The sequence below is a fragment of the Cygnus olor genome, chromosome 1 (genome assembly GCF_009769625.2).
Source record: "Cygnus olor isolate bCygOlo1 chromosome 1, bCygOlo1.pri.v2, whole genome shotgun sequence".
Lineage (NCBI taxonomy): Eukaryota > Metazoa > Chordata > Aves > Anseriformes > Anatidae > Cygnus > Cygnus olor.
Genome location: NC_049169.1, coordinates 9,515,252 through 9,533,342, shown reverse-complemented (window position 1 = coordinate 9,533,342; position 18,091 = coordinate 9,515,252). Strand labels below are relative to the sequence as shown.

The window sequence follows — 18,091 nt, the reverse complement described above, 5'->3', positions numbered from 1 at the left end:
CTCCTGAAAGTGACATTTTGTGAGAATCACATCAAATAATATCATTATTTTTATTACATACCATATAGAACCACAAATCTCTTCACAAGTTGTTTACATATGTCTCTGTATGTATATGGATAGTGAATGTGGCATCTCCTCTGCCATCAACATTACACACCATGTTTAGGAAAGGAAATTAAGAGTAACGTATACCAATGAAATTACAGTGTATTTTTGCATAGGAACAATGTGATCATTCAGAGAGAATTTAGCTAGACCATTAAGGAAAAAAACCCTGAAAAACATTTCCCATGAGCTCTTTTCTGATATTTTACAGTCAAGATCTATATTTTCTGAAGGATGACATACGAGAAAAAGTGTTTTCTTAGTGTGTACTGCATAAAATGTTAAAGTATTACCTATTAAATCATTAATTTTCTTCCTACACAGTTGGATCTCAGAAATCTCTCCTCCAAATGGACTAGACTATGGCATAAATTATAAAATCTACTATGATGGCAGCTGAAATTAATGTGGCTCCAAAATCTTTGTGTTTGTCCCCAGTCTCTGAAGTTCTTCTGGATACATTTAATTTTTACACTTGTACAAAGTATTTTCAAATGGAGCTTTAAAGTCTACAGAAGGATGTTTCCCAAACAGGCTAATAGCTGGATAAGTTCAAAAATACTTCCTTTTTTTAATTGGTGGATGTAAAATTCAGCATCCAGAGGAGAAATGTGGCTTTTGTGGCCACATCAAGGCTATCACTGTAATTTTAATGAGCATTCTCCAAACATTTTGTTTGTTTCACTCTAAAAACACACCTGGTAACAGCAGATAAGTACACTGATAAGTTTAATAGTTTACAGTATTTCACTTTAGTTTGAGGCAGAATTGCTAAACAATCATAAAAAAAAAAAAAAAAAAAAGCTTTTAGCAAACCTGTGCAAGAATGCTCTTATTCAAATATTCAAATAAACCTGGATTACCAGTTCTTTCAGCTCCCTGGACAGAAAGGTATTAAAAATGATTGACTAATGTCTTCCAGGTGCCCTGCTTCTTGCTGAAAAGCTATGTAGTGGAGTAGGTGTTAGAAGTCCCCAGCAGTGATGGGGAATCTTGCAATAGGCTCCTGTGGCAGCTACAAGAGAAGTTGCTGTAATGCTGTAGGTTTATTGGGAAAATGAGGAGCAACTAACTTGGAAGGTATAGCAAAGTCCTGTAGGCACATTTTAAGGACCAGGTCAGGAAGTCTGCAGGTCTGCAACATGTTGCTATCAGAAAGGATAGATTCTTGGTCTACCCAAAGGGATGACAGCAATTAAATCAGGGCTGTAGCTGCTGCCAGTTTTCCTCTCCTCCCTAGCCAAGACTTCTCTAGAGCCAGGTTCACTCTTACATCAGCCCTTTTCCATGGATAGTTGAAGGGGAAAAAGAGGCACATAGCAAAAATAGAGGATACATTCATGGTAGTAAAGAAAATCAACGAAGGACTGTTACAGATCTCTGTGAGCAAGTGGTGCAGCACAGATAACACCTATACATGATCCACCCTTGCAGATGTGGATGTATTGTCTTCAGCCAAACCATCATCATTGCTTTTTCCATATTGCTTACTGCAAATAATCTCTAGTGTGAGCTATAGCCTAAGCTGTGTTTAGATATTGCTGGAAGAGTGACACTCTTTTAACCAGTCATATGCCAAAGCTCCCTTCTCTAGTTCCCTTTTCTCCTCATTCAAAGTGAGTCCCACCAGTTAGGAAAGCCTTTTATAACTGGATCATTTTAGGCACAGGTATTGAACCAACGTTGCACAGATCTTCAGGTTACTTTAGATTTCAGTCAAGATTTGATCTGAAAGAAGTACCATGACCTTCTTTGCTGATAGCAACACGAAAGACATACAACTACTGGCAGCAGAGAATCTAAGAATTACCAATTCAAGTAAATCTTATGTAGCAAATTAAAACACCATCACCTAGGTTTAATTAAATCCCCTACATAAAATTACCGCACACAGGGCTTTCTAACTGTCAGATTAACCCTGCCTGATATAATTAAGGTGGAAAATGAAATTTTAATCAAATCAGAAGTAGATTATATGTACTTTATAAACAGAACCTTGACACTGAAGAATTTGTAGTGGCAGGTAGCTATAATTATATATTAGTGCAGAGTTCAGTAATAACTAACTCATTAAGTCATTTTTTCTTTTTTTTCCTTATTTTTAAACTATTTGTACAAAATGAAATATTTTTTCCTTTTAAATCTTCTTTAAGTCTTACTTAATATTTCTGTAGTATGCTAAATACATGACAATGTCTAAGTAAAACTCTCCTTGATTTAAATGAGCTTATTATCACAATTTGCAATGCAGAATTAAAATCACTCATCCAGAGTCCCCGGTGGGTTAGTGTCAGTGTGTGTTACACAACCTAACTAGCTTAGGGACATTAAGGATCTATTGACACAGTGCTGGAATGTCTTAATCTTAATACATTGATGTCCGTATATATATATATATATATATGTATGTGTGTATATACATAAGGTATGAAGAACTATTATCTTAATTTTGCACATATAGAATTAGGCACAAAGAAACTAATATTTGATCCTTCAAAGTGTTAGCCAGCTACTTGTCTGAAATTATAGAAGTAATGCTCCTAAACACTTAAATGATTTATATAGTCTGTCATAAAATCTGTGACTGAGCATATTGTCCTGAATGCTAAGCCAATGACCTAAACACCCTTCTTAGTCCGGAAATACTGTAGAATGTTTTAAAGTGGACAAAACAAGAGAATTCTGTTTTGAAACTGGACCCTGATATTCTCTTTGTCAGCTGACATTGGATGTTATTATCATCAGATTGAGTTGTCCTGGATGAGAAAACCTAAATCTGAAGATGGGATGCTACAGCAGAGCAAAAAAAAAAGTGTCTTGTAAATTAAAATTTATATATATAAATGACCACTCTGTAAATTTCACTTTTTGAGTTTTCATAACTTTTTTGTTTGTTTGTTTGTTTCCTCTTACTATAATTTCACTGCCTACTGAGCTGGCTGTAAGTCCCTGATACAAAATATAAGGAACATATATGTATAATATATATATAATGTAATGATATAATGATGTGGACATACAGCCTTGTGTGCTCACTAGGGTGAATGGAATGTAATTGCTTAAACTCTCAGGTCAAGCTTTACATGAGGTGTACAGATACCAACATGGGTCAGTGAAAAGAACAGGACTTTGTATTGTTTCATTCTCCCCCCACTCTTTAAAGGACAGTTGAGACTCCCTCCGTGTCTGGTAGTGTTTATATTATTTTCTGTTTCATCAGCTTTCATGTCACATAAGTAAGTATTTCAGCTTTCCTTATAAACTTTAATGAACCGTGTTCTTACTCTTGGTGATAATGTCTGTCTTTCCAAGCTTTAATGATGGGAAAGTCCTAGTAAGTTATCAAGCCCATCTCCCAGAATTGTTCCCCAGAGAATCTTTTAATTTCAGAGTCCCAAGTAGCAGAGTTTCTACATCTTCCCTTGGGAGATTTTTCTAATAATTTTGTTTGCTCTCAGTAGTTTTCTGGATATTCATGCTACATATTTCTATCTTTAATTTAATCCAATTACTTGTTTAAATCAACTAGAACTTCTATTGTGGAGCTGACAATCAAAAAAGGAGAAGAAAGAAAATGGAAAGTATGTGTCTAAAAGGAAATTGAATAATGTGTACAGATCATTTTGTCTCCTGTTTCTTCATCCAGGTGTGTCTGTGGCCCTCATTTCTACAACACCTATGAACAGTTTCTTATTCAAGTCTGTTTTCTGCAAAAAAAAATGTTTGCATTTCTCAAAAACACTGTCTTTCTTTTAGGTAAACAAAGTCTGTATACCACCATGAAAGACGGACACTGATATGTTTGTGATACCTGTAGACGGAGAATGAGAAGGTAGGCTCAATGCCCAGCTTTCTCTTTGCATCTTACCACAGCACTGCTCTGTGTAGGGCCTTGTCTGCAGTACAAATGCTGTGCTTCTGGCAACCTCTGTGATGAAAGTGATGCAAGAAACAGGTCTTCTCCAGTCAACTTTATCTCAAAACAGGACAGAATCTAAATGATGATCTGGGTGGCCTGGGTCTGAATTACTGCTAAAAATACATAAAGATTCTAACCTTACACCAGCAAAGTTGGTTTCTTTATTGGCTCTGGTTAAAGGACAAAACTAACCATTCTGAGCTCTTGTGTTTATCTCCACCTTTCCTTTCTTGCCTATGACTTCTAAAAGTTTAATTGTTAATCCAATTCTTTTGGACTTCATTTTCACAAATAAGAAGCCATAAAAATTATGAAATTTAACATTTATCTTTCATAAGCTTTTCTGATTTTTTTTTTTTTCTGCTAGTATACTCATGGTATATTCATTTGGATCAATCTATGATATCTGTTATTATAGGTGTAAAGGAGAAACTCTGTTTAACACAACAAAGAAATAAATTGTTCTTGTATGGTTCCCTAGGAAGAGAGTGGATTTGATAGAAGTGAATAAAATTGGTCATATTTATTTATTTATATATGGATACTAGTAAGATATTTTTTTCAAATCTAGATATTTAACTGTTTTTTTTTGTTTGTTTTTATTTTGTTGTTGTTGTTGTCATTTTTGTTAGTTTGTTTGTTTTTCAAATCACTTCATATTTGAACTTTTCCCAAAGTAGAGTCTTAAAGGAACTGTCCTGAAGGAAGTTCACTTGGATTTTTGATTATGGATTTGCTGTTGCCTGGAAAGTTGATATGTCTTTTTCTCTTTAAAAATTTTCCTGCTCTTTTTGCCCCCTTTCCCCATTATGTAGTAGACTTCACATGCTAAGGTTAATGGAAACTACCCAGACTCCTCCTTTATAATCAACTTCAGAGAAAAGAAAAAAACAGAAGAAATATTGCAACAGATGAATTACAATATATGAAGATCTATCTTTTTGACAAATTTCTGGCATTTTCCAAAACATTAGGGTTAATTTTTAGAAGGATCACTCTGATTTGTATATAAATGCCCAATTGTAGTCTTAATCATAATATTTTGACCTCAGTAATATTTTGTTGCAAAGAAATCATAGATGCCTTGTAATTTGCATCAATGGAGCTCATTGTTTTACATTTTTTTCTGTCAGAAACAGAGCAAGGAGATAAAAATGTTCTCAAAAAGCTTGAAAATTGAAACTTCCATTCTCACATCACTATCTCATCATGTCAGACTAGTTCAGATATCTGTCCAAACTTTTTGATTCCTACCTCAATTAAAGCCAAATGCTAAAAGTTTTAAGTTTATAATTTTCTGTTGTGACTCAGAGATTCATTGGAACATCTCATACCTTTTTTAGTGCAGACAGAGATTTCTGGGTTTTCAAGCTTAGTTACCTTATGAAGAAAGATTTTGAAAGCAGAAGAATCACTACATTTGAAATAAAGTGTCAGTTAAATCAAGGTGACAGATATGTTGGGTGACAGGAATACAAAGACTTTTTTGAGTCCTGAAGTCTGTTTCCCATAGATTCCTTCTTAGCTGATGTGACTTTAATTTGCAGTGTATAGACAACTTGGGAAAGTCATCCAACATCTGTGATGTGCAACACAGCGCCTGTAGAGTGACAGCTGCAGCAAGAAATAGATGTCTTGCACTAAATGAGGGTCACTTAAGATGTAAATCAATATCAGCAAACAGGAAAGAATGATAAGGAATGGAAACATTAACCACATTCGAAGTACTTGGAAATACTTTTTTATTCAAGAATTGTTCACCCTTTTCTGTACTATTGGATTCTACTATGTACAACTTCTTTAGCTAAACTGAAAAATATTATTGATCTGTCACAAACACAAATTTTAGTTAACCTTTTCTAATAAATATTGGAGATAAAAAATGTTACATATAGATTGGCTGTGTATTACATATGATGGAATGTATACCTATGCATGTGTGTAGCTCACATTATACTCACATGATACACACTGGTACACTTGTGTAGATTTTGCTAAGAGTTGCTAGTAATGTTTCCCTGCAGCTCTGGTATTCTGGTAATCTTCCCTTTAAACTCTGGTAATGCTTTGGATTTCACTAGTTCTAGATGGTGCTTGAGAAAAGCAGGGTGATAGTTCCTGGACAGTGTTACCATATTTCCACTCAAACTATGTCTAAGTCTTTTTTGGACATCACTACCTGTTTCTTTAAATCTCACTTGTTATTACCTTAATTTTACAGGCAAGAAGATTGGAATTGCCTTTCCAAGACAAATGGAATCTAAACTAAACAAGTATTAGCGTATCAAAGTTGGCTTGTTTTGCCCTATAGTTTCAAGAGAAAGCTGGGTTTCATTATATATCAACTTTGACTTGGTGATGCAAACTCGATTCTCTGGTGAGATTAATACTCAGTTGCTTAGAGACAATCTTAAAATAAAATAAAATAAAATAAAATAAAATAATTCAGATACTTTGAAGTGAAAAAAAAAAAAAAAGGAATCCACAGACAAACAAACAAAATACACAAAGAAAAGCCTTTTGATAATTCTGGCAGACAAATAGATGAATACTGACAGAAGAAAAAAGTATATATTATTGCCAAAATTATTGTCATAACTGTAACTCTGTGACTGCTATTTGCAGTGACTTAGCAGAAAATATCAGGTAAATATGACTGTTTCCTTTGTTCTGCACAAGATAAAGATATGTTCCTGCCAGTGATCAGGAAAAGAAGGCCAGCCACCCAAAAAAGTCAGTGCACAGCATATGTTGCACAGCTGTCTGATGCTCTGAAGAAGCATCTGGCTGAACCAGCTGACATCTTCAGTACACTTTGTGCTATCAAGCCACTTCCTGTACATCTCCATGACAAAGCACAATAAAACACAACACCACCACAGCAAGTGACATATTCTTGTTTTGCACATATCCAAACACAAACACCCGGTAGGAAATGTTATTACTTATCAGCTGGAGATTGGCAAGGAAAACAAGCCCTTGCAGACTTATAGAGAAAGACCAGATGGACAACAGGTCTTTCTTCTGTAACATTGGATCCTCATCTGTACAATGGCTAAGTACAGTCTCTCCATAATTACTAGGAGGTTCTTGAGCTCAGGTCACTAAAACCAGGTAATGAGATCCTACACTCCCAAAGCCTGTAGATGTCTGTTGGTGTTGCATATTTTTTTATTCAAAGAGCCATAGCTATAGGAATTTTTGAGAGTTTGAAACTTTCTGCCCCTTCACTATATCACCCAGCACGTCATCTGTTTCTGTGGCACCTCACAACTCTGACCCTCACTAACAATTATCAAAGTTTGAGCAAGTCCCTTCTTGGCAAAGTGGTCTCCTAGGCTGTTTCAGTCAGCCTCCTGTTTCTGTTTAATCAGCAAGACTCCTGGATGATTTGAACCTTTGCTGACTGTGAATTCTCCATCATCAAAGGAGATAGAATTTGCATTTCTCTCTGGCTACCATCCCAAGAAAGCTATGTGTAAATGTTCAGAGACTGTATAAAGGAAACAGACTTATTTTATTTATTTTTTTTCTTAAAGTAACTTTGTATGCAAGGAAAAAGTCCTAGAAAATATAAAACTGAGGAAATCACTCAATCTGTGCTGCTGCACTGCTTGACATTACAAGAGAGTGAAGGAACTGACTACTCCCGGAGATGGGATGACTGGACTGTCTGTTTGGGGATCCCCAGAAGATTCCACTATGTAACAAAATTATATCTATCACAAACAGGGAGTAGAAGCAACAATAGAATGATAAAGAGAAAAATTATTTTTATTTTAATTCCCATTAAATATTCCCTTTATTAGATACAAGATATTTACAACATATTGATGCTCCATATTATTGGCAGTCAAGAGAGGTACAGAGAGATATAAGGAGTGATTTTCAAAGATACGAAGAAAAGTTAGGTCTTGCACTTACTGTCAAAAAGGATTGGTTAACACTTGACCATTATTTACCCCTTAAGTGATTTTTCTAACAGTAATACAGGAAATCTGGTTCATACAGGAAATCTTTTGAGTCCTACTCCACAAAATAATTCTTTCTAGTCTGTCTAAAACCAATCAAAAAGGAAAACAGGAAAGAACTAGTATGGGATTATTGCTTTGCTCATAAAAATTATATTTTCAGAATATACTATACTAACGATAGTTCCTTTAGAGACTTTTACACATCCGGTGAGGTGAAGCATGAAAACTGATCTTTTTGAGCTATTTATATTTTATTGAACACTTGATCACAAATTATCTTTTATCCTACATGTGTTTCTGATTGCTATCATTCATAACAAATAGATTTCAAACACTTTGGTGAACTTCAAATTTGCAAATGTTTCTTCATGAAACCTGTGAGCAACCAGCTAAGCCAGAATTCTAAATATAACATTTCTGAAGGGAAATTAATATTCTCCCATCTTCTTCCTTCATAGTGTAGGTTTCATTTCATATGAAATTGAAGCTGAACTGGAAAAAAATAAAAATAAAATTAAATAATTTAAAAAAAAAAACACCATCTCATATCATATAAAAATCCAGCTTTTAATGGATTACAAAATGTTACACAATGACATATTTTCTGTGTTAACATTTTTACTGCACTGCAGAATTCAGTCAGAATCAAGAAAAGATGCTGGCTGGGTGGAAGGAAAATGAACTTTTAATGAATAATAAAAGAGAAATTCCAGCTGCACATATTTAGAAACTAATACCTTTTCATTACATTAAAGGATGAACTAACAGATCAAAGGCTTGTAAGTGTCATAAGTATGAAGTGAACATGTACATCATTAAATGCTGTATTTTATTTCCACAAATACAGATTACCAAGCTAGAAAGGTTTATTATAATAGGGTATTCTTTTCTAACAGAGACCATAGTATATTCTTATTTAAACTGAACATGACTTTTAGAGAGAAACAAGACAAATAAAATAAAAATAAATAAATAAAATAAAATAAAATAAAATAATAAAATAAATAATTTTATTTTTTTCCCCTTTAAGCTCTCAAAGCACTAGAGAAGCCATTACAATTATTATTTTTACTGTTAGTATTCTTCCTAAGTAGGTATTTGCCAAGATGCACTGCTTGGTCACAGTCTGCTGGATCATAGGGTACAGTTTAAGTGAGCTACAAACTGTTGATATCTCTTGGAGACTGAAGAGTCACTAACATAGTCATAGATATGACTTCTATATAATCAAATAGAAGCAAATGTTCATTTTCAGTAGTTTGCAAAATTTAAGCCAAACATATATATATATATATATATATATATATGTGCATTTATTGGTGGTTAGGGGAAATGAAGGAGTGTGAGACTTTTTACTGAGAGAAATCTCATGGCAACTGTATTTGCCCTTCTGACAGAAGATTCCGCTAGAATATCCAGAACTCCTAACACAACAAACTGGATGATGAATAGCCACTGGATTTATTGCTTATGGCAAATTTATTAGTTGCACATAATTTCTCAAATAACTCTTTTTTTTATTTTACAAGAAGTATGAGGATCTCTTAAAATGAATGAAACCTTTACACTGTCCTTACCTCTACCACTTCAGCACATTGGAGAATTTTGAGCTATGACACTGTTCTTCAATTTTCTTTGTCTCCTCAGAGCCATGGGTTCAGGTGGAATCAGCCAATGTTATATGAGTTTGTTTTGCTAGTTGCTCAGTTATATCACTTAATATGAAAACACGAATCTCATTCCCCTTCAGTGGTTTTTTTTTTTTTTTTTTCACTGTGAGACTCTTCCTTGCTTGATTCTAAACAATAACATAAACACATTACACATAGCATTGAAGTTTTCATCCACATAATTTCAGCCTTAATTATATTAAAAGTACTATTAAATCCCTGTTTCTACTCAGAAGTCTTTGGTTCAGTCACTTTTTGTTTGGTGTTTCTCTGGGAACTAAAATGCAGTTAAATGACATATTCAAATATATTGAACATTTTTCTTTGACTGAGCTGTAAGAATTATATCCTGCTTTGATCTTTCATTTATTTTTTCCTTTGCATTTTTTGCAAGGTGGATGATGACATCCAACACTAAATGTTGCATTTGAGGGGTTATGGAAGTCTTATCAGAAAAAGCAAAAACATCAGGAAGTCACAATATGATTTAGATATAGTTTGTACTAATTCAATATCCTCATCTTCCTCAGACACATGCCTGATGCTGAGTACTCTGAGTCCAGTTAAAGGCTCCATTTCCATGGTGACAAAGACAAAATTTAGGATGCTCATCTTCCCTTGTTTGCTGAAGTACATAGGGTCTTTCTCAATCAGTACTTCTGCAGAAGAGCTGTCATTATTGACAACTACTCTAGCTGGAGCTGAATGTCTATAAGTAGTAGAAATTTTTGTGTATCCCTGCAAACAGGAGCTATGGCAGCCCAGGCTCTGTTTTTCAGTCTGAATCCACGAATCAGCCACATCATGTTTAAAAGTGACATTGGGAAGTGAAAAATTCTCTTCTGTTTTACTAGCTGACTTTTACAAGTATAGTTTCAAGATGGCACAAAAATAGAAAACCTGTCTGCAAGTTCAATGTTTTCATTATTCCTCTGAGGAGCTTATTATATGAGAAATAGCCTGATAGAAGGAACTTCTGTCTGACCAATGGTGGCAGTTAATTTGAAAGATTAGCTTAACAATAAAAGTCATAGATATATTTAGTAGCTTGTAGCCAGAGCTGCTGATAGTCAGCTGAAATGGGCTCTCCTCGTTTGTCTCACTTCTAACAGTACTAAAGACTTATTTGATCTCATATTTATGAACAACAAGGTAACAAAGTTGTTACTTTCTTAACAGAAAGATAGAAGAGATCTTCTCTGCTAGAAGGTCACTCATTGATCTAATCTAATTCTCTCTGCTTAACTGCAGTAAGAACTGGTGGGGGGGGAAGGAAGGAAGGAAGGAAGGAAGGAAGGAAGGAAGGAAGGAAGGAAGGAAGGAAGGAAGGAAGGAAGGAAGGGAGGGAGGGAGGGAGGGAAGGAGGGAGGGAGTGAAGAAGGAAGGAAGGGAGGAAGGAAGGGAGGAAGGAAGGAGGGAGGGAGGGAGGGAGGGAAGGAAGGAAGGAAGGAAGGAAGGAAGGAAGGAAGGAAGGAAGGGAAAGAGAGAGAGAGAGCATGAGAGGGAGGGGAGAAGAGGGAGAGTGGGAGAGAGAGAGAACAGGCTGATGTCTGACAGTAAAGAAGGGAGGAAATTTTTTAGGTCACATAATATTAAAGTACTGGAAGCAGGGGAAAAAGAAAACAAAACCCAACAGCAATTTGTTAGTTGGTTTAGGCTTGTACCCTAATAGCAGAGTAATGGTTTTGGAGCCACATAGCTACATTGAAGGAAAATTGAAACCCACTTGGGACCTATTCATTGGTAAATACTTTGGGGAATACATTTTCCACTGGAGAGTATTGAACACAGAGCCCACTTATATTCTACCATCTCGATATATTTATGTTACTATAAAATTTTATCAAATTAAAATTAAACAAAATAGAACTTCTGCCTCAACATTGTAAAGAGATTAACAAATATACAGTGTGTAAAAGAAAGTGATCCATAGACAATAGAATTAAGACAAAAAACCTTTTGTAATACTTTGATCAAAGATCTATATGCATCAAGTTTCAATTAAATACGATATTTTATCTTAATATGTCTGAATATCTCTTTAATGAGAGATTTAATAATACCACTCAATCATTACAGAACAGAAACTTAGGGCTTTTCAGAAAGTCAGAAATGGTTTCAAAATTTTGAAGGATTTTATTTAAAATATTGTTGTTTTACATATTTGGTATTTTTTCGTAAGGAGTTATTTTGGAAGAAGTTATTTAAATTGAAATGGGAAACAGTTGTCATAAATTCATTCTGAAAAATAAATTAAGTCTCTAAAGTAGACTGATAAAAATAGATTTGGGGCACTATGCTATCTGTTATAATTATAAAAGTATTTTGAAATACATGAAATTAATATTTTTTTTTTCCATCAGCACATTTTACTTTATACGATGGAATAATTTTCAGTTGAAACTTTGATCATGTTTCAGATATCACAATTATTACAGCTTTAACATGGATGTTTAATCATCAACATTCTTCTCTGAAATAATAAAAGAATATGAAACCAGAACCATTTAAACTTTAACAGCTTATAAATCTCATCTTTCAAAGAACTGTTCAATTTCTTGACTTCCAGCTGACAGAAAGGAAGTGGTTAAAATAAACTTCCTTAAACAGTGATTGGCATTTATTTAAATCATAATGCCAAAGAAGCCACAGTGAATTTCCCTACACAATTTCAGAAGGATTTAGGACTATTCATGCAGGGATTTAAGCACATCTCTGGGAAACGAATCTATTATTTCTAGAATAACGAAATTAATTTCGACTTCCAAAAAAATTTCTCAGAAACTGATTTTTTACATAATTGGAATAGAATTAATATTGTTATACTTGATTAATTTAAAAATATGGCAAAGATAAAGTTAAGAGGAGAAATAAACTTCAAGAAAAGAATTAAATTACAATTTCATACTATTTATTAACAGTTAAAGAAAGGATATAGAGTAGTCACTATTTGTGTAACCTATTAAACTGTCCCAATTTCATTATTTAACTGAACCTTTGACTACTTGCATTGTTAAGAGTTCTTTTAGGCATAGAGACATCCTAATCACTAATTTGTAGCAGCAGAAATATTGACTAATAATAAAGGTGGTTTAAAGTTGACAGACAGAATTTGTATTATATAAATTATTGTGCTATTTTAAATCTAGCCATAGATTGCTTATATCCTATTCCGGCCAAATGAGATAAATCAATACTCCATTCCATATGGATTCCGTGGTTCATTTACTTTCAGCTCTTGTGTACAGTGATATTTCTTAAAACTATTAGAATGTAAATGATGTCTGCTCAAATTCTAATAAAATCATAAAATCACATTATAGACTTTTAGTACTAAAGAACAAAGTATATTATCTATATCCTTCGATCAGTACATATTTTGGATTTTAAGTTATTCAGTCTTTGTTCAATGCCTGATCTTTAGGACAACACATAAGAGGTTTCAAATCTGTCTTTACTCAACAGAAATAATTTGTGGATTATAGGACACTATGAGGCAGGATGGGGTGGTGTGCATATGTTTATGAATCATTTTGGACTTAACATCTCTCCATGAATGCTTTTTAAGTGAAACTGATGACCTTGGTAGCCCTACATTTAATGAAAAGATGACACAGACGATGTATTTTTACTAGATTGTATATAGCTTTGTTCATTAAAAGCTTAGTAAGTTTTTGTTTGTTTGCCAGTATATTAAGATCAGCAGTATCTCTGTACATACACAACGCTTTCTACTTTTTCAGTGACAAAGGAACTGGGATTTTTGTTTGATTTTCATTAAGGAAAAGGTGTGAAAGTTTTTTGAAGTTACTGCTGAAGTATTAAATTAGTGGCAGACTTTAAGGTGTTAACATCAAAAGACAGAACTTTTAACACTTAAGAAAAAAAAATCATATGCTGTAAAACAAGGATATTGTAACTAAAATTACCCACTCTTAAATGGAATATTTGGACAAACAGTGATAATGCAAATGGAAAAGACCAATATTTTACCCTACACCAACCTTCTCAGATGTCAATATCTTAGACCAGCACAAGGGAGGGAATCTGTATGGACTGTGATTCACTGGCCACAGATTACAATGTTTCTTTTCCTGTTCATCTTTCATTACCAAAACATACTCCATACAGCTGCATTTCAGAATACAAAGGTCTGTAATGAAGAACCCACAAGACATTGAGTTATAAAATCCAGTGTCTATATTACATATTTCCAAAGTTTCATGCTAGTCATGAATTAGATCCTGCATAATCTTTAACAGCACGTGCTCTTGCAAGATTTTGAGAAACATGAGTTAAATCTACTATAAATTAACCTTCCCAAGTGAGGTATTGTCAAAGACTAGGGTTAGGTCTTCCTCCTTCAACTATCAGATTCACAGGCTAATACAAATTCCATCTTTTCCTCTGGATGACTCTCCCCCCTCCCCCTCCCTTTTTTTTTTTTTTCTTTAAATAAAAAGTTCAGTCTCTTTGCTCCCTGGAGTACAGAGTCCGCCAGCTTCATGGCTTGTTCATTCCTCCATACAAATCTGCCAGGGTCCAGGAAAGTCTTGGAGAAATAATGTTGTACCTTAAAGAAGCAATTTAATGTTTTTTGTTTGTTTGTTTGTTTAAGATCATTTACATATTTCTCTAGCAAATGCAATACAGAGATTTAGAGACTTTACTTACGGTATTTAAAAAAAAAAAAAAAAAAGAGGCCTTATAAAGGTACTTGATATTAATGTGATTTCTACAGAAATGCAACTGTGCAACATTCTGAAAATATGTTTAATCATGGTTAGTCAGATGATAGTTAATTATGGTTAACTGTTGTTTTCTGAATATATGGATCTCTCTTTCAGTCCAAATTGATCCATCTTTGCCTTCTGACCAGCTGTTGACTCCAGAAATTCTTTCTAGGCTGAGGATCTCTGTCACTAAGTGTGCCTCATAACCTTGAGAAGTAGCTGAGCCTTGGACTGACTGTGTAGTCTCTGCATGGTAGCACTGAGGGATCTTCTCAAAATGTATAATACATTCTTCAAGTACATTTAGTCACAATGAAAACTGAATTTATGATGTTTGTGTTTCCCTTCATGAGACAATCTTTCCACCTCCTGGGTTTACTTTACGGGTCATGATGGTCCTTTGCATTGGCAGCAGTGTGAGCTAAACAAACACTCATTTCTTGTATTTCTTCCGAGTGGGAATTTCTACAGTACAGTTGGCTATTTTCCTTCCACATAGATAGCATCCATATGCTAACTTTTCTTCTGCTCTATTTAATATTTTCTTTATTCTGGGATCTTTTCCAATTTAGCTATGTAAGAGATGGCTTTCTTTAGTTTGCTTCTGTGACTAATAAACTGTTAAAAATACTCAGAAATTCTGAAGAAAAAAAAAAAAACAAAACAAACAAACAAACAAAAAAACAGTGTGGACCTTGAGTAGAGAAAAGAAGTTTGAGGAATAAGAAATGTAGCATAGAAAAAAGCATAGAAAAAGCAGCAAAGTGAACACACAAGAAATCAACAGAAAGAAAAACTGCCTAGTGAGAATCAATCAACAATGGGAGATATAAAATAATTGCACAGAAGGCTTAGAGACATGTTCAAATTACCACTGCTCAACAAGTTTCTGAGCATTCGTTGGACCTGTGTAATTGTCCATGTTCTTAGCCTATGCAAAAAAAAACATCGCGAAGCTTCAATAAAATAACAGTATTTTGCTTTTGTTGTGCATGCATATAAAATGGACATTAGAACTGGAATGCTGTTACGCATCCATGGGAATATATTTTGTTTTCTGATATGCTGAGTAGAGACTTGTTTTTATTTACTATAGTATCCTGTTTTGACATTTATTACTTCACTCCAAACATGCAACAAACAAATCTGAACTAGCAGAGCAAAAATATTATAAAACCTGTCAGTGAGTGGCAGTATAAATATTTGTGATGTCCAACAAATCACTACATTTCTGCAAGCAAATGTTGTGGTGATGTTGCACTGGTGGAAAATATTATAGCACCCTGTTCCAAAATTAAAATAAAATAAAAAATAAAAATAAGATAATAGAATCATATAATCACAGAATCATTGAATGGTTTGGGTTAGAAGGAACCTTAAAGATAAGCTAGTTCCAACACCATGGGCAAGGACACCTCTCACTAGACAATGTTGCCCAAAGCCCTCTTTTAGTTTAAAGCTGTTACCCCTTATCCTAACACTACACTGCCTGAAAAAGTGTCTCTCCCCAGCTTTCCTGTAGGCCCCCTTTAAGGATTGAAAGGCTGCAATAAGGTGTCCCCAAAGCCTTCTCTTCTCCAGACTGAACATCCCCAGCTCTCTCAGCCTGTCTTCATAGGAGTGATGCTCCAGCCCTCTGATCATCTTCACGACCCTCCTCTGGATCCTCTCTAACAGGCCTATGTCTTTCTTAGACTGTGGACCCCAGAGCTGAATGCAATTCCAGGTGGGGGTCTCATGAGAGCCAAATAGAGGGGGAGAATCACCTCTGCCGACCCACTAGCTACACTTCTTTTGATGCAGCCCAAGGTACAATTGTATTTCTGGGCTGCAAGCGGGCATTGCCAGCTCGATGTCAAGATTTTCATCTACCCCAAGTCCTTCTCCACAGGGCTGCTTTATATTCACTCAGTGCCCAACCTCTATGTGTGCTTAGGATCGCCCCAACCCAGGTACAGGACCTTGCACCTGTCCTTGTTGAACTTTAGGAGTTTTGCATGGGCCCGTTTCTTGAGCTTGTCCAGGTCCATCTGGGTGGCATCCCTTCCCTCCATCATGTCAACCGCACCGCTCTGCTTGGTGTCATCGGCCAACTTGTTGAGGGTGTACTTTATCCCAATGTCCATGTCATCAACAAAGATGTAAAAAGTTCCAATACTGACCCCTGAGGAACACCACCTCTCAGTGTTCTCCATCTGAACATCAAGTCATTGTCTACATCTATTTAAGTACAACCATCCAGTCAATTCCTTATATCATAGAACTATAGAATGTTTTGTGTTGAAGGGAACCTTCAGTATCATCTGGTTCTAACACCTGTGCCATGGGCAGGGAGACACTCCATGAGACAAGGTTGCTCATAGCCCTATCCAACCTGACCTTATATTTTATAATTTGTTCACATTCACATGAAGAGGTTATTCAGGGCTCAACAATGAATCCAGAACCTGAGGTTCAGTCCAGACCTGTCTTCTTTTGAGGGCTGTAATATGCTTAATTCTGATTTTGTTACACATTACTAATTTGAAAATAAAAAGTATCTGGCAATAAAAAACTAAGAAAATGGAAAGGGAGAAAAATGAGAAAAAAAAAATATGATGGGTTCTTTAAAGAGCAAGTCAAGGCTTTTAAAATTGAGAGCTAAAATGAATGTGATAGGTTATCAAAATAAACCTCTAGTAAAATCACACAACTATGTTACTTTAGTTAATTGTAATCACATTAGGCTTTTCTTGAACAAAGATACTTCTTTCCAAATGTTTATCTGATTTCTGTACTGGATGTTGGAGGAATAAAAAAATCTTAATAAATCATATTAACAACTCATGTATAGCAATAGCCACATACAGACCACTAAGGACAGAATATCTTAGAGTAGAAATCACAGGTCAGGGACTTTGGTTAAATCCATCATGACTCAGTCTTACTGAATACATGTAAAATGTGCTTTGGAATAATGGGGGGGGGGGGGGGGGGGGGGGGGGGGGGGAAATACCAGTCATGCTATTAGACATACAAATATAAGTATTAATTTTTTTTCTACCCTGTATTCTTTTCAGCAGTTTATATTTTTTATTGTAACTTTTTTTTTTTTCATTTTACATGGGCAGAAAACTTGATGATATTTAAGGTCATTTCCAACACAAGCCATTCTGTGAAAACATGCACTAAAATGGTTGCTAAAAGAGCAAAACGGCAAACAAGTATATTAAGGAAACTGAACCACATTTTACCTGAACCAAACAACAGATCAGACCATTTCCTTGAACCAGAGACATCTGAACTTTTTTTTTTTTTTTTGTAATGGTGGCAGTGTTTGTTGTATTTTGTTTGTTTGTTTTTATTATTTGGTGGGGTGGGAGGTGGAGAGAGGAGGGGAGGTGGGACAGGTATGCAGCTTGACAAAATAAAGTAGAAACCACTGTATTTCTCTCTTCTTCTTGATCCATCTATATTTCCCCATTCTTCTTTTCCAAATGCTTACGAATAAAAAATACAGATTTCATTAAAACTTCAAATAGGACTTCCACATATAAGTTATACTTAGTCTAAAAATGCGCTGAGCTCTAATAGAAATAGGACAATAAGGGATTGTGGAATGTTTCACTGAAAAAAATGCCAGGGAGACAACACATCAGCTCTAGCAATTTGCATGGTAGGCTACAGGCTTGAGCAGGAATTTTTAGC

At 34.9% G+C, this 18,091-nt stretch overlaps 1 long non-coding RNA gene across 1 annotated transcript; it reads right to left on the bottom strand.

The window, feature by feature from the left end:
- Window positions 1-7,850: 7,850 nt before the first annotated feature.
- Window positions 7,851-14,136, bottom strand: LOC121064057. Its single transcript, XR_005816314.1, has 3 exons — window positions 13,676-14,136; window positions 9,579-9,799; window positions 7,851-8,493 (listed from the first exon to the last, which is right to left on the bottom strand). It is a non-coding gene; the product is annotated as an uncharacterized LOC121064057 (long non-coding RNA).
- Window positions 14,137-18,091: the final 3,955 nt, after the last annotated feature.